This window comes from Lissotriton vulgaris, chromosome 2_1 (genome assembly GCF_964263255.1).
Source record: "Lissotriton vulgaris chromosome 2_1, aLisVul1.2, whole genome shotgun sequence".
In the NCBI taxonomy this organism is placed as follows: Eukaryota; Metazoa; Chordata; class Amphibia; order Caudata; family Salamandridae; genus Lissotriton; species Lissotriton vulgaris.
In genome coordinates this window covers 240,049,519-240,072,885 of record NC_141687.1, presented here as the reverse complement: position 1 = coordinate 240,072,885, position 23,367 = coordinate 240,049,519, and the positions used below count along the sequence as shown (strand labels likewise).

Sequence of the window (23,367 nt, the reverse complement as noted above, 5' to 3'; positions counted from 1 at the left end):
GTTCAGCTGTACACTTCATAGTGGGACTTGTGGTGCTTATAAGTAAAAATTCCCAAGGAGAAGATTCGGAATGCAGATGACAGTTTTTGCTTTTAGAAAATAAAGGATTTGGAAGAAATCTTCTGCTATGGAGTACTTCTTCATTTTTAGGGCAACTTGGGAAATATATAATCACACGCTCCTTTTCAGGGGAAATATGAAGTCGCACTTTTCCAAGTATTTATTTTCCAAAATTCTCCAGGTTGAAATGCCAATTGACATGTTTCGTTCTCTCAGAGAACTTGATCAAGGTATGAATGACACTGCAGGTTTCAACCAATAAAATAGCCTTTAAGTGACATGGTTTTGGCGTAGTGATTGGATAAGCACATAGGATTGGCTGGTTGATTGGAGGACTGCATAGGTAGTACCAGGGAGATTACTAGACTGCATTGGTAGTCCTCAAGGGATTGCAGCAGTGCAAGTGTTAGTGACTGAGTCATTGCATGAGTACATGGAAACTGAGTGGATAATTCGAGTACTGCAAGGAGAGTGTGTGGTGAATTTATCAGTGCTTGGGTATTGGAGGAGTGTTTGGATAAGTACATGGTAGCGGCTGGGTGACTGGAGGAGTGCACAGGTAGTGACCGTTGATTGCGAGACTGCATGGGTGCTACCTGGGGAATTGAAGGAGCAAATGAAAATTGTGTAAGTGGGTACAGGACTGTATGGGTAGGGCATATGGAATTGTAACAGTGATCAGTTAGTGCCTGGATCATTGCATGAGTACATAGCTACTGACTGAAAGATTAGAATACTGCAAGGAGAGTGCCAGAGTGAATTTATAAGTGGTTGGGTATTGGCGGAGTGTTTGGATTAGTACATGGTAGTGGTCTTGAGCTACTTCCTGGGAAAAAGACACATGGAGTTCTATACACACAATAAGATGCTCATTGATTTAACTAGATTCTGCTTGGATAACAACTACTTTATGTTTGACCAGTCTGAGTACCATCAAGTAAGAGGCATAGCTATGGGGGCTAGTTTTTCCCCTAGGTACGCCTCCTTACATATGGGATGGTGGGAACAAATGATTTTACCTACTGACTTTGCAGAGAATCTTCACAACAATATAGTGAAATGGGTCCGGTTCATCGATGACCTCTTTGTGATTTGGCGTGGAGACAAAACCAGTGCGGAGGAATTCATTTCTAAATTGAATGTTAATAATCTTAATTTGCATTTCACTCATGACATTAGTGATCAGTACATTACATTTTTGGATGTGGAGGTATTTATTGCAAGCGGTAAGTTGGAAACCAGGTTACATCGTAAGACAACCGCTGGCAATACATTACTCCACTCATCAAGTTTTCATCCAAAGCACACAATATGCAGTATTCCCTATGGGGAAATGCTGCGTATTCTACGAATTTGCTGTAGGAGTGAAAACTTAGAGGTGGCCCAACAACAGTGTAAGAAAAGATTTTGTGAAAGGGGTTATGCTATCCACATCATAGATGATGCCATAAAACACACTTGAAATGTCTCCCGAAGCGAGATCTTGAAACAGCCCAGATCTGAAAATAAAAGCTCGCGAGCTAAAGCCAATACAGAGACATGTCACACCACTATTAATAGCCTGAGGCTCATTCTCACGTATAATAGACAGAAGGACAGTCTTTATAGAATACTAAAGAAGAGCTGGCACCTAATTCAGAGTTACCCCATTTTAGGTGAGAGTATACCTAGTTCACCAATTATCACTTATAGAAGGGCTCCAAGCACCAGGGATCTGGTAGTCAACAACAGCCCTGAAATGAAATCTAAAAGCAATTAGATGTGAGGAGAAGCCTGCCTTTACTCCCTTAATCAGCCCCCACCGGAGTCTTGTCAATGATCTGCCTGGCCCGGACGGTCGAGGGTTAACTAACCCGGAGACCTCTTCCCTACACGAGAATCCTGGCCAATGGGAAGCGAGCGGGACCATTAGGAGGGCGGAGCGGATGACTAAAAAAAAAAAAAACACAGAAGACACGAGGAGGAGAGGGGACGCGGAAACTACGAGGAAGACCAACACCGAGGACCCGCCTGTGGACACCGAGGACCCGCCTTTGGACACTGCAGACTCGTGAGCGGACGAAGACGAGGCCGCCGCCGGAGAGGACGAGACCTGGTCCGAGGAGTGGTGGCTACCCCCAGAGGACGCCCAAGTGCTGCAGTAGCTCTGGAGAGCTACGGCTACCACGGTGCGTGAACTGTGCAGGGGGGGGTTGGAGGGAGGAAGTCGGTAATTAGAAGTTGGTGTTGGGTTTGCCTTTTTCTTTACGGTTCGGTCCTTTTATTTACTGCTGTTTTGACCATAGGAGCGGGGCGCCTATTACTGCAAGGGAGAGGGGAGCAGGCATGTATGTGTGGACCGGCATGTCGTAAAGGTCTCAACTCGCGTCTATTACCGTGGACTGCCAGTTTGATACTAACGGACAACACCCTGGGCTCTAACGAGACAGAGCTGTAATTAATTAGGGGGCATTGAAGCGTTCTGTGTTCTGACCCTATCTTCCCTTTTCCCTTACTACGGGCTTGTAGCCTGAATCAAGGACAAGCCATCAACCTTAACCCGCATATCTATTTAAGTTGCACAGTATTATTTCCTTTCCCCTCACTAGTTCCCCCCCTGAGCACTTCAGGATTTCTTTTCATAAACTTGGTGACAGTGCCCCTTTAAATCGGGATGACCATACTTACCATCTGTGTCTCTTCTCTCTACACGCTACCCGGGGAACCACCACCAACACCCACCTGGAGAGAAGAGGACGTTGCCCGAGGACTCTGGCCTCCAATTGAATGTTCCACCACCAGAAAATTCCTTTTATTTTCTACCTTTGTTTTGTGTGTACAGTCCTTAAATAAATACGTCAAATTAGATCCAAGCATAAGACCTCCTAGCTTCTTTTTCCGCCCGTCCCTCTCACGGTTATCAACCCGGAAATGTTTTGTCAAATGTCAGTCATGCAAGGCCTGTAAATATGGGACAAATAAAAGCTCATATACCTCTCCATTCAAGGACAAGCCATGCAACATTGACAAGTGGTTGACTTGCAAATCCGAATATGCAGTTTATGTGCTCTTGTGGCCTGCAGTATGTCGGTAGCACGAAGCTGCAGGTCCACAGAAGAGTGCTCCAGCACATAAGGGCCATAACTAACTCAGATGAATCCTACTCAGTTGCAAGGCATTTTAAGAAGATTCCCTCGAATGACCTGCAACATTTTAAATATTTTGTAATTGAATGTATTCCTTTCTCCAAGCGCGGTGGCAACAGGGAGGTGAAGCTTAGGCGTTTGGAGACAAAATATATTCTGGAATTAGATTGCAAGAATCCAAATGGGTTAAATACAAATGAGGGTTTACATACATGGCTCTGAATAACATCTACCATAATATTCATGTTGATCTCTAAATAGTTTTTCTGCAAGCATTTAGATATTGATTGGTGTGTAACAATCTCACAATCGTTAAAGTTATTTAAACATTAGTGGAACAATTTGGTTTATTGAAACATTATTATGTTGTCCATACAGTTACTCCACCCCGGGATCTGTTACCTAATCAGTATTTAATTACACTTAATTGAGTACCAGGAGGTGGTAAAACAATTATACACTTAAATCGGGTTTTGCACTAGGCACTTTATTGATGGTACACAGCAGCAGCATATAATTTTACATTGCTTAGTTTGCACATAGGAATGCGTCATTTGCACAAACAGTATTTTTACTGTAACTTAGAAAACCTAGTAAAGGTCATCCATTTCCAATGTGACAAGGATTTGCACTGAATATTTGCATTTTTGCACATTGAATTTGTGTTATTTTGCATTAGTACTGATATGATTATCATGTGATGTCCCCTTTATGTATAATGCATTATTTGCATAGTAAAAATGATGTTTGGAGCAGTTTTAACTACATTAATCTGTTTTGTAATCAAATTTTACTGCAAAATTTGTCTGCAAAGGAGTATTTTCATTTGTTTAACTTTGGACAGGCGGTAGTAATTTCAGTTCAAAGTTTTTAACGAATAGTTTAAGGGGGGTACTAATTACATCTCAAATTAGATCATATCGCATGTGACACATTCTGTTCTTGTGCAATTGGGTATTTGAAACCGTTATCGAAATACAAAGCATTTTTATTTAACAGCAAGATTTTCATAACATGCTAAATGTTGTAAGAGAATGGATAGGCAGTCTGTTTTCAGTTTTTGTTATGAGCACTGTTACTTTAAATAATGAAGGAAACACCAGTACATCATGTGATCAAGGTCTCTAGGGGCTGAAACGAGTCATGGAGGATTTGAACTGAGCTACCTAAATAAAGAATATTGCACGAAGGAAAACTGGAGCCCGTATTCGTATCTGCCTCCAAGGAATTGGGATGCTGATGATTCGGTAATTGTGGATATATATATATATATATATATATATATATATATCACACTCCTTTTCAGGGAAAAGATGTTGTCACACTCACAAATGGTGATTTTCCAAGTATTTATTTTCCAAATTTCTCCAGGTTGAAATGCCAACCTACGCGTTTCGTTCCCTCAGAGAACTTGATCACGGTATGATTGACACTGCATCTTTCAACCAATAAAGCGTTTAAGTGACATGTGACTTTAATGTTACCATAAATCCCATTATGGGAGTTGTGGTGCCTTAAAATTCACCAAGTGTATATTCTGTGTATTTTGTTTTACGTTCCTTTTTTCTTGATTTGTTATAAACGTATTGCTTTTTTGAAAGGAGGCGGGGGGGGTTTTCTGGAGTATTTGACATTTGTCCCGGTCTCTATGACCACGGAGCATGATTCCTCTCAAAGTCCCTTCATCCTTCAATAAAGATATTATTCAGTTCACTATAATCTGTTCACAGTGATCGTGTGCTGTGCACTCTACTCAGGTATAGTTTCTTCTTGACTCCAGTTCCTGGCACAACACATCCCTGCACACTTGCTGCTGCCAGATTTATTTGATCTTCCTGGATTATTCCAAAGATTTTTTATTAATATTACCTTTTACATTTCTTTTTTTTGGGGACTTGTTTCCTTTTATTTTCCAACCAACTAAAAGACTAATAAAGACATTCACACAGTTTAGTCTCTAACCCATGCATTCAGTAAAACACATATATATATATATATATATATATATATATATATATATATATATATATATATATATATATATATATATATATATATATATCGTATTTTTATACTTTACAGAAACACACATTCACTGGATGATATCAGTGACGTCATTTGAGATGTCATCAGTGATGTCACTGAGCAGGTCATGAGCGATGTAAAATGTGACGTCCTCAGCAGTGCATTGCGGGGGCGCGAGTTGTAGTTACGTCTAATAACTAGAACGGGCAAATTTCTATGGTTTTGTACGAGTGAAATCTTCAACTAACTAAAACGTCCCTGAAACCTATGGTTTTTTTCTGTGAATTTCTAAGGTTTTTTAAATGCTAATTTCTAACTATAACATCCCTGAAATCTATGTTTTTTTTCAGTGAATTTCAAAGGTTTTTTAAAGGAAAATTTCTAACTATGCCTACAAAGGTCAGACATGTGAAGAAAGAGGAAGAAAACCACAGAAAGAAGCAAGGCAAATGCAGAAAGAGGCAACAGAAGTCCAGAAAGACGAAGACAAGTGCAGGAAGAAGAAGAGATGTGCAGAAGCACAAGTTACTACTTGTGTAACGATATACCTGTAAGAGACATTAGTTAGTGGCCGATTCCTTACCTTAGAATATCCCCAGGCGTCACACTGGATCCGGAATTTTTTGCGTAGCATTACCCATGCGCGTCGGTAGGCGTCGTCCGCGTCAGTGCCGTGATGACGTCGTCGGAGTACTTAGACGCCGCCTCAGCGCGCTGACTTCAGTTCTAATACACAGCTCTTCCGCGCCAGAAACGCAGAGCCATGATAAAAACCAACACTGGTGCCATGAAACTAGGGCCCTGAAAGGGGATGACCTTAACGCTAGAAATCGGTTCGCAGAACGGGGAGGATGGGTGAGTCGGTAAGGAATCTATCACTAACAAATGTCTCTTACAGATATATCGTTACACAAGTAGTAACTTGTGCATCTGAAAGAGACACGTTAGTGATAGATTCCTTACCTTAGAATAGATATCCCAGCAATACCAACCCCGGTGGTGGGTCTGCGAACCAATAATCACACCAGAAAGTCCTGGAGGACGGAACGGCCAAAGAAGCCATCCCTCCGGACTTGGCTGTCCAGGCAGTAGTGTCTTGCGAACGTGTGCAGCGAGGCCCACATAGCTGCCTGGCAAATGTCCTGCAAGGGGACTCCTCGGCCCAGGGCAGTAGTGGTCGCCGTGGCCCGAGTGGAATGGGCCCTTCTTAGCCAAGGAGTAACACGCTTGGATGCACAACACGATCCACCGAGAGATGGTCCGCTTGTGCACCGCACGTCCTTTCTTAGCGCCCACGTAACCAACAAAGAGTTGGTCATTCACCCGGAACTGGCTTGTGCGATCCAGATAGTAAGAGAGCGCACGTTTTGGGTCCAGACGGTGGAGCCTCTCTTCCTCTTTCGAGGGATGCGGAGGCGGAAAGAAGGTGGGCAAGGTGATAGACTGCCAGATGTGGAAGGCTGTGACTACCTTGGGCAGGAAAGAGGGTTATGTACGCAACACAACCTTGTCCAGATGGACAGAAAGGAAAGGGGGTTTAGAGGAGAGAGCCTGGAGCTCACTCACTCTCCTGGCAGAGGTGATGGCAACCAGAAAAGCAGTCTTAAGTGTAAGAAGACGTAGAGGACAGTTATGAAGCGGCTCAAAGGGAGCGCACATCAAGTAAGTTAGAACCAGGTTCAAGTCCCACTGGGGCATTACGAAAGGAACAGCAGGGAACATATGAGTGATGCCCTTGAAGAATCTGTTTAAATGGGGGACTTGAACAAAGAAAGCTGATCATGTAGCCTTAAGAAGGCTGAAAGGGCCGAAAGGTAGCCCTTGATAGTGCCCAGAGCAGAGCCCTGCTGGGTAAGAGAAAGAAGGAAGAGGAGAACCTCAGAAAGAGGGGCATTGAGAGGATCCACAGCCTTTGCTGTGCACCATGCCACAAATCTGTTCCACCTTCAGGCGTATAACGACTTTGTGGAGGGAAGCCTGGCTTCCAGAATGACATTACAGACTTCAGGAGGCAAGTCAAATGGCCTCAACTGTCGCCGCTCAAACTCCAAGCATGGAGGTCGAGACTGGACAGGTTCCGTGGAGGACTGTCCCCTGCTGCTGCGACAGAAGGTCCTCCTGAAGAGGCAGACGAATCGGGGGATCGACTGACATACTGAGTAGCTCGGGATACCAGTACCTTCGCGCCCAGACCGGAGCCACAAGGATGACCTGGGCCCGGTCGCGCTTGATTTTTTTCAGCACTCTGGGCAGAAGTGGTATAGGCAGAAAGGCGTTCAACAGACAGCAACTCCACTCGAGACGAAAGGCGTCCCAGAGCGAGTGTCGCCTTGGAAATTCTAACGCGCAGAACTGATGACATTGCGCGTTCTCTTCCGTGGCGAATAGATCTAACCAAGGCTTTCCCCACTGCATAAAGAGGCCTTGCGCCACGTTCGTGTTCAGACGCCATTCGTGATCCATCATGCACCTTAGGCTGAGCTCGTCCGCTCTGGCGTTCAGAGAACCTGCCATGTATTGAACCACCAGGGTCACGCCCTGATGTGCCAGCCACTGCCAGAGGCGCAGAGCCTCCTGGCAGAGTGTCCACGACCCCACCCCGCCCTATTTGTTGCAGTACTACATGGCGGTGCTGTTGTCTGTGAACACCTGCACTACACACCCCCGGACAGAGGGGAGGAATGCCTTCAGTGCTAAACGAATCGCCCGCAGCTCCAGAAGGTTGATATGGAGCTGGGACTCCGCCGGAGACCAGAGGCCTCTGATCTCCGCCTCTCCCATGTGGCTTCCCCAGCCCTAGAGGGACGCGTCTGTCACAACTACGTGCTCCGGCTGGGGAAGGGAGAGAGTTCTGCCGCAGACCCAATCGCGGTCCGTGAGCCACCACTGCAGTTGTCTCGCAGTGCCCTCCGAGATCATGTCATGGTCGGACAGGTTGCCCTGATGCTGGGCTCACTGAAACTTCAGGTCCCACTGAAGAGACCGCATCCGCCACCTGGCGTGATGCACCAGAAGGATGCAGGAGGCCATCAGCCCCAGAAGCCTCAACGTCAACCTGACCGAGACCCGGGATAAAGGCTGAAAGAGTGGAATCAGAGCCTGAATATCCCGGACCCGCTGTTCTGGAGGATAAACCCGAAACTGCGCCGAGTCGAGGACCGCTCCGATGAAGAGGAGCTTCTGAGAGGGGCACAGGTGTGACTTCGGCACGTTGATGGAAAACCCCAGCTGGTGCAGGAGGTCCGCCGTTGTCTGGAGGTGGCTGACTACTGTCTGGGGCGAACCCGCCTTCAACAACCAGTCATCAAGGTAGGGGAAGACTGAAACCTCTAACCTGCGCAGATGAGCTGCGACCACCGCCATCACTTTCGTGAACACCCGTGGGGCGCTGGTAAGGCCAAAGGGGAGCACGGTAAACTAAAAGTGCTCGTGGCCTAACATGAACCGCAGGTAGCGCCGGTGGGCCGGCAGGACGGGGATGTGAAAATAAGCGTCCTGTAAGTTTAACGCTACCATCCAGTCTCTAGGGTCTAGGGCAGCTAAGACCTGAGCCAATGTCAGCATCTTGAACTTCTCCTTCCGGAGGAAGCCGTTGACGTTCCGTAGGTCCAAGATAGGGCGTAGGCTCCCTTTGCCCTTCTTAGGTACCAGAAAGTAGTGGGAGTAACAACCACACCCTTCTTCTGGCCCAGGAACGCGCTCAATGGCCCCCTTGGCCAAGAGGGCCGTAACTTCCTCCTGCAGAAGTTTCTGATCCCCCGACACGCGGTGGTACTGCGATGGCATTGCTGGAGGGGACGTCTCGAATGGGAGGGAGTAGCCCCTTCGGACGATTTGCAGCACCCACCTGTCCAATGTGACAGTGCGCCAGCGGTGGTGGTGATGGCGAACCCTTCCCCCCACTGGCGTCACATGGGCCTGAAAGCTCAGACTAGGAAGGTTTTGAGGCGGTTGCTGCAGGGGTAGGTGTGGACTGGCCTCGCCGTTGTCCCCGACCACTGCCACAGCGGTTCCCACGTCCACCACCGCGCTGGACGGTAGTCTGCGGCCCGTGGCTGGCTGGACGTGTGGGGGCGCCCATACCTTGCCCACGAAAGGAGTGAAAAGCAGCCATTTGCTGGCGCGGGGCCGAGATGCCCAAGGACTTGGACGTAGCCCTGGAGTCCTTAAAGCGCTCAAGCTCATGGTCTGCCTTGTCCCAAAAGAGGCGACGGCCATCGAACGGCATGTCCATAAGTGTGTTTTGGACATCAGCCGAGAAGTTGGCGGACCTCAACCAGGCGTGGCGACGAATCGCCACCGTCGTTGCCATCGCTCTGACTAGTGAGTCAGTAGTGTCCAGCCCACACCGGATGGAATAACGTGCCGCATCTCGACCCTACACAAGGGCTTGGCCGAGTTTAGCCCGGACCTCCACCGGGCATTCTGGCAGCACGTCCGCGACCGTATCCCACAGAGTGGGTGTAGCGGCCCAAGAGGCACGCGGTGTTGACTGACCGCAATCCTAAACTCAGCGAGGAGAATATTTTCTTCCCGTATTGTTCGTACCTCTTGGATTCCCGATCAGGGTGAGCCTCCGGGAATGCGGTCTGGGAATTAGAGGCCTGGATAACCAGGCTCTCGGGGTGGGGTGGGTAGACAGAAAGCAAGGGTCGCCCGGAGCCGGGCAGTGGCGCCTGGCCACGTTCCTATCCACAGGCTGACCTGTAGAGGGCTTGGACCAAGTGCCCAGAAGAAAGTCAGATAAGGCCTCATTAAAGTGCAGCAGAGACTCATCCGAGCTTGACTGCGGTTTAAGGACCTCAGTGAGGAGGTTAGTCCTCACGGTCGCGACGCGGAGCTCAAGGTCCAAGGCCTTGGCCGCCCTCATCAGCACCACACTATAAGCCGCCCCCTCCTCCGTAGGCACGCTAGGAGGGGAGACAAAACCAGTGTCGGGCTTAGTGTCCAGACCACTGGCCTCCCCAAGCTCTCCTGTCCAGTCCGCAGAAGACTGACACTCACGTGCCAGAGGGTCCTCAGACCCATCTCAATCCCCCTCGTCACCCATCCCCTGGAACTGAGGCTCAAAGGATGGGGCCGGGTCATAGAAATAGAAATCTCCAAACGGCGTGGAGAGCGGCACCGCTCTGACGCCGGACCCAATTCGAGGGTAGGACCAGGGACGGCGTCGTCCTGGGAAGGCGCCGGGTGGCGACACCCTTGAGGCCGGCGCCGGCGAGGTTGTGAGGTCTACCGGCGGCGACCCGATCCGGAACCAGTGGGGCCCTGCGGCGTCGGGACCGAAGTCGCTGACAGAGCACCCGACGGTGCCGGGGCCTAAGCACCTGGCCCGCGTGGGGACCCAGTCGGGTCCGCTTGGACCGAAGGCGCCGCGGAACCCAACGGAGGAGTGAGGAACCTCATGGCCGAGAGGAAGGCCTCAATCTCCTCCTCCGTGCTGCCCAGGGACCAGCGGGTATGGAGCAGGCCGCGACGCCCGCGGCTCCGGCGGAGCCGTGTGGGCGGTGTCACCCGAACCCCTGGCCACGTTGCGCGAGCGTCGGGGGGGCGTCAGAAGAGCGATGGTGCCCCTTTGACTTCTTGTGCCTCTTACCTGAGGACTTCGAGCCCGAAGACCGATGGTGACTTCCGGAACTGTGGTGACTTCTGCCCCGCGACCGGTCCCTTGACCTCCTTTCAGACCGGGACCTAGAGCGGCGCAGGGCGGACTGCCGAAGCTCGAGTCACTAACGGGACCGCTCATGTCTAGCTTTAGACGTCAGGGCCTGGCAGTCGGTGCAGGACTTGTCGTCATGGTCCGGGCTTAGACAGTGCAGGCACCGGCGATGGGGGTCGGTAACAGATATCAGTCGGCGCAGGGCTTGAACCCGGGCATCCCTACCGGCACCTTCGGAGTCGAAAGACTTCAAAAAGAGATCAAAAAGGATCGTAAAAAGTTATTCAAAAATTTACCAGGGTACAACTTTTTATGGATCTGCGCTTGCTGGCGAGGAAAAAAGAAGAAGAACTGACGTCTGCGCGCGGAGGCGGCATCTAAGTACTCAGACGTCATCACGGCACCCAACACGCAGACGACGGACGCAGAGCAGCGGACGCCTACCGACGCGCATGGGTACTGCTCCGCAAAAAAATTACGGATCCAGTCTGACGCCTGGGGATATTCTAACGTAAGGAAATCTATCACTAACAATGTCTCTTTCAGATAGAACCAACCGAGGAGCACAAAGTCCTCCTGTGCCCCTAACTTTTTGCTGATGGGTAATGGTGGTAACTGACTGACTAACCAGGCCTAGAGCCAATGCTGTGCTAAAAGACACTTAGAATACAGTAAAAACACCTACATACACTAGGGAACACTATGCGTTGGGGTACCCCTGTGATCAGCATGACCACCTCTGTATTTGCCATGAGTTAATACCCGGGTCATTGCATGAGTACGAGTAGTGACTGGATGATTAGAGTGCTAAAAGGAAAGTGCATGGTGATTTTATAAGTGCTTCGGTTTTGGCGCAGTGATCGGATAAGCACATAGGATTGGCTGGGTGATTGGAGGACTGCATTGGTAGTATCAGGGAGATTATTTAACTGCATAGGTGGTACTCAAGCTATTGCAGCAGTTCAAGTGTTAGTGACGGAGTCATTGCGTGAGTACATGGGAGCTGAGTGGATAATTAGAGTACTGCAAGGATATTGTGCAGTGAATTGATCAGTACTTGGGTATTGAAGGATTGTTTGGATAAGTACATGGTAGTGGCTGGAGGAGTGCACAGGGAGTGACTGTGTGATTATGAGACTGCATGGGCACTACCTGGGGAATTGAAGGAGCAAATGAGAAGTGTGTAAGTGGGTAGAGGACTGTATAGGTAGGGCATATGGAATTGTAACAGTGATCAGTTAGTGCCTGGATCATTGCATGAGTACATAGCTACTGACTGAAAGATTAGAATACTGCAAGGAGAGTGCCTGCGTGAACTTATAAGTGGTTGGGTATTTGCGGATTGTTTGGATTAGTACATGGTAGTGGCTGGGTGACAAGAAGACTGCACGGGGAGGGACAGGGTGATTGCTGGACTGCATGGGTACTACCAGGGGAATTGAAGGAACAAATGAGAAGTGTGTAGGTGGTTAGAGAACTGCATGGGTAGTACATAGGGATGGTAGCAGTGCATGTGTTAGTGCCTGGATCATTGCGGGTAGTGGCTGGATGATTAGAGTCCTGCGAGGAGAGTGCATGGTGAATTTATAATTGCTTTGGTTTTGGCGCAGTGATTGGATAGGGACATAGGACTGGCTGGGTGATTGAAAGACTGCATAGGTAGTACCGGAGAGATTATTGGACTGCATAGGTAGCCCTCAATGGATTGCAGCAGTGCATGTATTAGTGACTGGGCCATTGCATGAGTATTGCATGAGTACATGGGTAGTGACTGGATGATTAGAGTTCTGCAAGGACAGTGCATGGTGATTTTATAACTGCTTGGGTTTTGGCGGAGTGATTGGATAGGTACACACGTCACATCAGTCCCGCCCCCTCCCTTCACCACTGTGCAAACACGCCCCCTGGCAGGTTTTAAGTTGGGGGATAAATTCCCCTTGAAGCCTGAGGGTCCCTGGGGACCAACTAACCCACCAGGTACCTCCAGTAAGCAACACAGAGGTGCGTTGCAGAAAGGTGGTCCAAGGCCTTGTCCCTTTTTACACCTCTCTGCAACTCAGCTCTATGGCGCTCCCCGGAGGTACCTGGTGGACTAGTTGGACCCAAGGGACACCCAGGATTCAAGGGGACCTAATCCCCCAACTTACAACGCACCAGAGGGCCCGTGGCGCGTTTTAAGTTGGGGCATTAAGTCCCATTGAATCCTGAGGGTCCCTGGGGCCAAACTAGCCTGGAAACACTTCCTGGTTTGGAGTGTTGACAGCCAATCAGAATAAAGCTCGTGGTCGGGAGGGGTAGCGACTCCACTGCGGCCATAGATATCAAACCTTTTATTTTTTACATTTCTCTGCAACCTCTGAACAGATTCACACCATTTTAAAAAAAAGGTTGCTTTCTGAAACAAGCACTACGATTTTGCCAAATCTGGGTAATTCCGTTCAGTAGTTTCAGCTGTAGCCTTTCCTAAAGTTTCCTATGGGAAATGGATTTTTTGACACTTTGTCAGAGTCTGGACTCCTCTGACGGACTATTGCCAGATCAACATTTGTCCCCCGTGAATTCCCCTTTATTGTCTCCACAGCCCCCGGATGCTGATATCGCTTTAAGCGAACATGAGTGGCCTCAGACTCTGAGCTACTGGCCCTTTAACTGGGAGAGAGACCCGAGCTTGACCCGGCCCCCGTGACGGGGCCTCCACTGACAGTTGAGTTCAAAGTGCCGGCAGCCAATGAGGTGGTTGTCTTTGACCAGCGGGAGAGAACAACTGACACGGAACCAGCAAGCGGAGTCGCGGAGTGTGGTCCCGGAACAGCATTGCGCCAAAGGAAGACCCCCAGACAAGAAGCCGGGAGGCCAACATCACTCACCGCACAGCCACATTCACGGAGAAACGTGGCTACAATAGATGCATGCGAGATTCCTGGGGTCCAGGAAGAGGGAGGACTCGTTGTGTATGGGTGGAGGCGGCGGGGACGGTACGGGTTTGGATTCCTCCTTACCTCTCCCCAGTATTGGTGCCCTCACCCAGTCTGCACCTCCTGGATATAGAAATCGCTGAACCAACACCCCCAGTCCTACACCTAATTTAAACCCCTGAGATTTAAAGGCTGTTTCCTTTTTTTTCCTTTTCTTCCGCCTTGGATTTCCTTTGACTCGTCCGGCTTCCCAGCCTTCGTTTGGAGCACCGCCAGAAGCAAGTCAGAGGGGCTGAGTGAATACCAGCCCTCCAGAGAAGACTAACTAAGTCAGACAGTTGTAATTCCCCCATACAAACCAATTTTGTTCAATAAAAACACGGAATCATCTCTTTTGACTACCGTGACCTCCTTATCCCGCAATATATGGTGGAGAATGCAGGCAACTGACTTAATTACATAACGGAAATGGAGGCGTTGATACAGCACATGGTGGAGAACCAAAAAAACCTAAAATGGGCCGTGGAACGGCAGAGGACGTCCGCACAAGCGGATAGGGATACATTTAAGGATATGATGAAGGTGCAGCTGGACACGCTCATTCGGATGGTTGAAGAATCACAGCAGGCATGAGTTGGTCAGAAGACCGCAAAAGCCCCGATTTCTGCCCAGACGGTCTCCCTCCAAAAATATGTCACCGATGCTTTCCATTTGAATTTCAATCGGGCTGCTCGGGCTTCGGATGGCAAGTGTCCAGGTGGCCATTTTTTTGGGCCGCCCCTTTTAACGGGCGAAGCTCAGGCAGCCTACCAAGTGGCAAACTTTGGGGATATAACCCCCTATGACGAAATCAAGAACACCATCTTGGACCACCTGGGATTGGATAGCGAAGCATACAGTGTGAGGTTTTGCAAAGAGAAGGCGCTTCCCGGGGACACACCAAAGGCCCTTTTTTGTAACTAAAATTAGCAGCAGACAAATGGTTAAAAGCCAGCAATAGATCCAAGGATGAGATCATGAACGCTATAAATCTGGAGCAGTTCCTGGAAGCACTCCCTTTTCCCACACAAAGGTGGCTGAGGCAACATTCCAATCTTACGGCAGATCAAGCCGTAGAGATGGCCACGTCCTTTTACCGAGCCCAACCTCGTGTGATTACTTGGGACCAGGAAAGAGGCAATCAGGTGATGCCCACCCCTAAAAACATTTGAGACCCATCAAAGAAACAGAAAGAGTCTTCCCACAGAAACCAGAGCCCACCCCTTCAGTGGCCCAAGTGCTTTGATTGTGGCATGTGGGGCCCCATCACCCAGAACTGCCCCCGGAAAAAACCCGACAAACCGATGGACGTGAGCTACATGCCATGATACCTTCTATACACCACCGAGATGGGAGCCAGTTATTATGTAAGTGTCTCAGTTAATGGCTCCTGGATTACTGCTCTCTTGGATTCAGGGTGTAAACAATCCGGAATAAAGGGAGTCTAGTGAAGCCCGATCAGATAATCCCTGGCCAACAAGTAGCCATACGATGTGTACATGGGGATGTACGTGCCTATCCCACGGCCTGTCTATCTTTACAATGCAAGGGGGGATTCCGGTCCACTGTTAAAGTAGGGGTCCTCAACTCCTTGCCCGAGACACTCCTGCTAGGTACCGATAAACCAGACTTCCTTTCCCTGTTTTTGGACTCCATAAGAAACCAGTTACCAGCCCCCACCAAAACTGAATCGAAAGAAGCCCAGGCCCTATTGTCCCCAGAACTCTGGATAACAGAGAAAAGTTTATGCTGGGCCCAGTCTAATGATTCGACCCTATTCCATGCCTGGCAGAAGGTACGCAAATCCACAGCCTTCACCGATGTCTCCTACCCTGCATTCCAGATACACAACGGTCTATTATACTGGATTGCAGTTCCCAATGAACCTTCCAACCTATTAGTCCCCAGAGAATTCCAGGAGGAATATGCTACTTACCAGTATGCATCTGTTCTTGGCATGTAGGGCTGCTGACATTCATATCTGTGCATAGATCGCCGCCTAGTGTTGGGTCCGGATGATTGCACATTGTTGTCCTGGAAAAGTCTTCGAAGTATCACAAGATAGGTGGCTCCTCCCATGGACTACAGTGCGCATGGGCATCCTCAGATTGTTTTTCGGCATTGTGGCAGAGATGGAGTGTTGTACAGTAAGAGATGTCCATGCAAGAAAATGTGAATTAGAATGAATGCTACAGCAGCGACAGGCACCGGGGAGGAGGGTGGGCGATATGAATGTCAGCAGCCCTACATGCCAAGAACAGATGCATACTGGTAAGTAGTATATTCAGTTCAAGGCATGTGGGCTGCTGAATTCATATCTGTGCATAGAATGTATAGCAGTCTCTCCCTTAGCGGTGGCTACCTGTGCCAGCTGCAGCAGTCTGGAATAGAGTCTTTAGAACCGCCTGTCCTACAGCAGCTTGCTGTTTGGAATGTAGATCAACACAATTGTGTTTTGTGAAAGTATGTATGGTTGTCCAGGTGGCTGCTTTACATATTTCTTCTAGAGGAATGTTTCCTAGGAAAGCCATGGATGCCCCCATTTTGCGTGTGGAATGCGCTCTTGGGGGAACTGTTAAAAGTGCGTTTTGCCTTAAGATAACATATTTGAATGCACTTAACTATCCATCTGGCTAGTCCAGATTTAGAAATGGGGTTTCCTTTGTGTTGTGGTGAAAAAGCAAAAAACAACTGTTTAGTCTTCCTGAAATCTTTTGTCCTCTCTATGTAATATAGGAGAGCCCTCTTAACATTTAGTGTGTGTGGAACCCTTTCAGGAACGGATTGTGGATTTGAGAAGAACACTGGAAGTTCTATTGTTTGATTGATGTGGAAGTGGGACACCACTTTTGGCATAAATTGAGGGTTTGTCCTAAGCACGACCCTATTTGCGTGAATTTGGAAGAATGGTTCTTGAATAGTTAGGGCTTGCAGCTCGCTAACTCTTCTAAGCAAAGTAATTGCTACGAGAAAAGCCACCTTCCATGTTAGAAATTGTATTTCACACGAGTGTAAAGGTTCAAAAGGTGGTCCCATTAGTCTGGTTAAAACAACGTTTAGGTTCCAGACAGGTGAAAGTGGGTGTCTTGGGGGGATCACTCGTTTGAGCCCCTCCATGAATGCTTCAATTGCAGGCACTCTGAATAGCGAAAGGTGTTGCCTGTTCTGAAGGTAAGCTGCTATGGCAGCTAAGTGTATCCTTATGGAGGTATAGTCTAGATTGCAGCGGTGTAGGTGCAAAAGATAGCATATGATATTTTGAGTTGATGTGTCTAGTGGGTTTATGTCATTGTTGTTACAGTAGATGACAAAACGTTTCCACTTTGCTGCATAGCATGCTCTTGTGGTTGGTCTTCTTGCCTCTTTCATAATGTTTATGCAGTCAGGAGGTAAGTTTAGGTAGCAAAACTCTATGACCTCAGGAGCCAGATTGCAAGGTGCAGCTGCTGGGGATATGGGTGCTGAATGTCTCCATGGCTCTGCGTTAAGAGACTGGGTGTTAATTTTAGTCTTTGATGAGGTACCACGGAGAGTTCTAGGAACGTGGTGTACCACGGTTGCCTCACCCATGTTAACGCAACTAGGATTAGCGTCATGGAGTGCTGGCGCAGTTTGCGTGCCACTAGCGGTATCAACAGTGCTGGTGGAAAAGCGTAGGCAAATTTGTCTGACCAGTTCATCCATATAGCATTGCCCTGAGACTGTGGGTGTCGGAACCTTGCGGCGAAGTACCGGCATTTTGCGTTTTATTTTATTGTTATTATTATTTGGGTTTTGTAAAGCGCGTAGTAACCCGTAAGCATCCCAGCTCTAAGATCAGGGCAGTCGAGGGGGTGACATGGGAGGAAATCAGGGGAACAGGTGGGTTTTCAGAAGTTTTCTGAACCGAAGGTAGTCTGGTTCCATCCTTAGAGTGCGGGGGAGAGTATTCCACAGGTGGGCTGCGTTCACAGAAAAACGCCGTCCGCCAGTGCGTGCCCTCTTCACTCTGACAGTGGTGATAAGGTGTTCGTGGTCAGAGCGAAGGGATATTGTGGCTTTGCAGGGCCTGATGAATTTGTTGAGGATGGGGGGCCTTTGTCCTGCAGGAGTTTGTGGGACAGGCAGAGGGTCTTAAATTTGACTCGCTCTCTCACTGGGAGCCAGTGAAGATGCTTCAACGCTGGTTTGGCCGAGGATCTGGCCGGAGTGTTGGTAAGAATCCGAGCTGCGGCGTTCTGGATCCTTTGTAGTTTGTTAAGGGTTGCTTCGGGGGCACCCAGATAGATGGCATTGCTATAGTCCAGCCTTGACCGGATGAGGCCTTGGATGAGCAATTTCTGGGAGAAAGGGGGGAGTAGGGGCAAAATCTTCCTGATAGATTTAAGGAGCCCGAAGCAGGTCCCAGCGATTTTTTTGGCTTGGGTCTGAAGGACAGATCTTTTTCTAGCCAGATTCCTAGACTTGGTCTCGGTCTTGGGGACTGGGGGTTCACCCAAACAGCGGGGCCAGATGTTAGGGGGAGGGAAAGCCCCTTTTGGCCAAGGAGTAGGACGTCTGTCTTAGATCCGTTGAGTTTCAACGACGAACTATTCATCCATCCCTGAATTTCTGAGAGGCAGCTATGGAGGTTAGATGGCTCCTGGTTGGGATGAGATAGAGACACCACTAATTGGGTGTCATCAGCGTAGCTGATAATTTTCACTCCGAATGGGATGAGCACCTCCTCCAATGGGGACATATAGACATTAAATAATGTTGGGCTTAATGACGAGCCCTAGGGCACTCCACATTGGAGGGGGGTTGCGGGGGAGCGGGTGTCGTTCTCCAAAACCTGGAAGAATGATGCGAACCAGGCCAGGGCGGTGCCGTCCACCCCGATGTTTTTGAGTCGCTGGATTAAGACCCGGTGGTTGACAGTGTCGAAGGCTGCACTGAGGTCCAGGAGGATCACTGCCACTGATCCTCCTGTGTCCAAAATGATTCTGGCCTCCTTCACTGCCGCAAGCAGGGCGATGTCCGTGCCCTGTCCCGGGCGAAATCCGGTTTGCGAGTTTCTGAGCAGGTTGTTAGTCTCTAGAAACTGTGAGAGCTTTTTGTTGACTAGCTTTTCGGTATTTTACTGGTTCCGGGGAGGAGGGAGATTGGCCTATAGTTGGCCATGTCCAGGGGGTCGAGTGAAGGTTTTTTAAGGAGCGCCTTGACAACGCTGCCTTCCAACTGGGGGGGACTTTTCCCTGGAGCAGTGATGAATTGATGAGGTCAGTTAGAGGGGGGGCGATCGTGGGGGCCACTTTTTTTAGAATGCGTAAGGGCACCGGGTCGCTAGGGGAGCCGCTTTTGATTGTCGCTAGCGTAGTTAGAACCTCTTCAATAGTTACCGGGCCGAGAGAGTTTAGGTGGGCGGTAGTTGGGCCCGAATTAGTGCAACCTTCATCAATGAGACTGAGGTCGACAGGGGGTAGGGAGGCGAGAATTTTCTGGATTTTGTGGCGAACAGGTCTATCTCTGGTTGTCCCCACTGTTGGAAGAATGGCTGAAGCACTGTGGGATGAATCTCCCACTCGTGCATCTGTTGGCTGTGTCTGCTGAGCAGATCAGTTATTTGATTGTCCTTGCCTGGGAGGTGTTCTGCCATGAGAAAAATGTTTCTTTGAATAGCCCATTTCCACATGCTCTGAGCTAGATGTGACAGCTGTGGAGAGTGTGTTCCTCCCTGTTTCTGTATGTAGTACATCGCAGTCATGTTGTCCGTCCGGATCAACACAGTCTTCTTGCAGAGATGCACTTTGAAAGCCTTCATTGCCATAAAAATTGCCATCAGCTCCAGTAGGTTGATGTGCATTTTCTTTTGCTGCGTGGTCCATAAGCCCTGCACTGTGTGGTGGAGGACATGGGCTCCCCACCCTATCAGGGATGCGTCCGTAAATAAGACTATTTGTGGTACAGGCTCTTGGAACAGTCGTCCCTTGCAAAGGTTTTGTGTATTCCACCAATGCAGAGAGTTGTATGCACGACTGGTCACCAACACTAGGTCGCTTAATTATCCTTGAGCCTGGTTCCACTGACGTGCTAGGCACTCCTGCAGCGAACGCATGTGTAGTTTTGCGTGAGGGACTATGAAGTTGCATGAGGCCATCATGCCTATTAGTTGCATAAACACTCTGGCTGGAAGCGAGCGTTGGGGCCTGAACCTTTGGATTAGCGTCTGAATGCTGTTTATTCTGACAGAATTGGGTTGTGCCTTCCCTGCCAGAGTGTCTATAGTCGCTCCCAGGTATTGTTGTACGTGGGCCGGCTGAAGATGGGACTTTGGATAGTTCAGCGAGAAACCTAGGCTGTGCAGGAGGTGAATAGTGCGTGACATGTGGCTGGCACATTGCTGGGCTGACTGTGCTTGTATAAGCCAGCCGTCCAGATATGGAAAGACATGAATATTCTGTCTTCTCAGATGTCAGCTACTGTTGCTAGGCACTAGGTGAAAACTCTTAGGGCTGTTGTCACCCCAAAAGGAAGTACTTTGAATTGGTAGTGCTGATTTTGTATTGTAAACCTGAGATATTTCCTGTGTGCTGGGTGTACTGGTATATGGAAATATGCGTCTTTGAGGTCTAGTGTTGCGGGAAAATCTCCTTGACGCAACAGTGGTAGCACTTGCTGTAGAGAGTGAGCATGTGGAAGTGCTCGGATAAAATGTATTTGTTTAGGGGTCTGAGGTCCAAAATTGGTCTGAGAGACCCGTCCTTTTTGGGGGTTAGAAAGTACAGCGAGTACACCCCAGTACCCTGGTATTCTAAGGGTACTAGTTCTATGGCCCCTTTTTGTAGCATGCTGATGACTTCCTGCTGCAATAAGTGTAGGTGTTCTGCGGACATAGGACGGTGTCTTGGGGGAATGTTGGGTGGTGTGGAGGTTAATTGTAGGCAATAGCCATGCTGGATAAATTGCCTTACCCATTTGTCTGAGGTGATGTTTTTCCAGACTTGCGGGAACTGCTGTAATCTTCCCCCAACCGGTGTTAAATGGTTTGGGGGTAGTGACGAAAAGTCACTGTTTGGTATTGGTAGAGGATCTGGTGGTGTTATTCCCTCGTCCTCTACCCTTACTGTTATTTCCACGGTATCCACTTCTACTGTTTTTGTTATATGTGTTTTGCGTGTTCCCCTTGTTGTGTGAGGTTTGCTGTGCTGAGCCTGCTCTTGCAGCTCCTCTGTTGCCGGAGCGACGAAAGGAGCCCCCTCTGTATTGTTGTGACTGCAAGGCTCCCATAGACTTGGCTGTCTCTGTATCTTTTTTCATCCTTTCTAATATTGTGTCCACATTAGGGCCAAACAAATAGTAATAATGTAGGTAGGGTCCACTGGTGCTGGCCTATATTTCTTTTCTATCCTGGGGTTAAAGACTCGTGCCCTGGTTGGTTCCTTGAATATGTCCCCTGCGTGTTTAAGCACCCCCTTTAACATTGGCAATGTTTTCACTGATCTTTCAGAGGTGTTGAAAGTATCAAAAAGGAAGTCTTCCTCAATGGGGTCTGCATGCATTTCCACGTGGTGGTTGTATGCTACTCTTTCTAGCAATGCATTGAAAGCAGCTGTGTCCTCTGTAGGTGAAGTTTTTACAGGGTATACAGTATTGTCTTGCATGGGCTGAGAGTCTACAGGATCTACAGGATCAGACCATTGTTGAGTTTGGTTGTCCTGGTCATTGTCCACAGGATAATTATAAAGCTCATTATCCTCATATTCCACTTCTTCATCTGTGTGTGTGGGGGAATATGTATAAGTCTCTTGCACATGTGGTCTGATTGTCTCAAAAAGAGTTGGAGATGTAGAAGAGTCTCTTTTTTTCTTTAGTGGTATTTTATAGGTTTCAGAGTAAGTGTCTGGTCTGATTTTCCTTTTTAACAGGGTAACTTTGCCAGCATCGGGGTCGACGTAGAGTTTTGATTGTTCTTCTGTCGAGGGCTCTTGCTCTTCATGTGCTTGAGCTCTGTCTCCTGTTTTTGGCTTTTTAGTTTGCGTCGGGTCGATTTCCGATGTTGGTTCGACCTGCTTCTGCCTCATGTGCGGTGGAAGTCCAAACTTTATTGGTCCGAGTGACTTTTGTGCCTCCACAATCTTTTTCAGCTGGATGAACTTCTTCGGTGCCGAAATCGTGGTCGATTCGACCGTTTTCTTTGGTTCGACAACCACTTTTTCTTTTTGTGTCGTCTTCGAAGCCTGCTGCTTCGGAGCGATGATTTGTTGCCTTGGATCGACGGACCCCTTTGCCTCGATTCTTCCTTTCGGGTCGAGTGTTTTTGTTTGCACCGTCTTTGGCTTGTCGTCGTTTTTCTTCGGTTCGACAACCATCTTCTGTGGGAGTCCTTTGTTTATGTTGCCTGGCGTCGACATTGATCTTGTCGGTTCGACGGCCTTTAGCTTAGGCATGTCTCTGGGTGTACTGGCTCTCGGCTCAACAACCCTCATATGCGACCCAGCCGGGTCGACGGCCATTTTGTTTTTGTTCAGCGCCGATGGATCCGCACCTATCGGTCCGAAGACTGTTAAGTCTATCAGTTTCGGTTTCTGTTTTGCTTCCTTCACTTTTTGTTGTGATATTACCAAGGAACGGTAATGTTGCAGTGATGGCTCTTGTCTTATATTCTTAGCCGGGCAGAATTGCGGGGCTATGGAATCGATGTTAGGGTCTTGGCTAAGGCTTCTGGCGATACCTCGACCTAAGCCTCTGGAAGCGTATCAGTAACATTACTGGGCTCCGTACTCACGGTTGGCCCTGTGTCCTCGCTGGAGTCGTCCTCGACGGCTCCTATGCCTGGATCGTCGTCCTATACCTCGACGATGTCGTCTTCGTCATCGACGTAGTAGCTGGAGTCATGTTCCTACCCCTGGTCCGACTCTCGGTCTGAGTCCTCAGCTTCGACGATTTCTTCGTCATCTTCAAAGATGTTCTCCGGCTCAGGCGCTGGCTTCTGCATCGTCTGCCTCGCTGCTCTTCGAAGCCGAAGTGTTTTCTTCGATCGAAACTGCACACAAGCTAAGCAGTCGGCTTAATTGTGTTCCGGAGATAAACACTTGTTACACACAGGGTGTTTATCTATGTGTTGAAATTTTGAGTTACATTTAGGGCATCTTTTGAAGGGACTTCGTTCCATTGACGATAGGCCTCTTGGTGTCGAAAAGGCCACGCGGCCCGATTCGACGTTTTGAGTAGAAACTACAGAAAGAAAGTTGTTGGTACCGATCGCAATAACAATACCGACGCCCCCGAAGGCCTTTTGGCCTTTTCGAAAAGGTTTTTTTATCGATTCCAAACTCCGAGTTGGAAATCATATCCGAACCCAATGGCGGAAAAAAACAATCTAAGGATGGAGAGGATGCCCATGGGCACTGTAGTCCATGGGAGGAGCCACCTTTCTCGTGATACTTCGAAGACTCTTCCAGGACAACAATGTGCAATCATCCGGACCCAACACTAGGCGGCGATCTATGCACAGATATGAATTCAGCAGCCCACATGCCTCGAACACAGGTGTTATTTTTTGCCCACTCATCTCTTAGCGGGA

The 23,367-nt window shown here is 48.7% G+C and overlaps 1 protein-coding gene across 6 annotated transcripts in view; it reads right to left on the bottom strand.

The window, feature by feature from the left end:
* NF1 (neurofibromin 1) overlaps positions 1-23,367 on the bottom strand; it is a 2,008,692-nt gene that overhangs the window by 370,751 nt on the left and 1,614,574 nt on the right. The gene's annotated exons all lie outside the window — the stretch shown is intronic.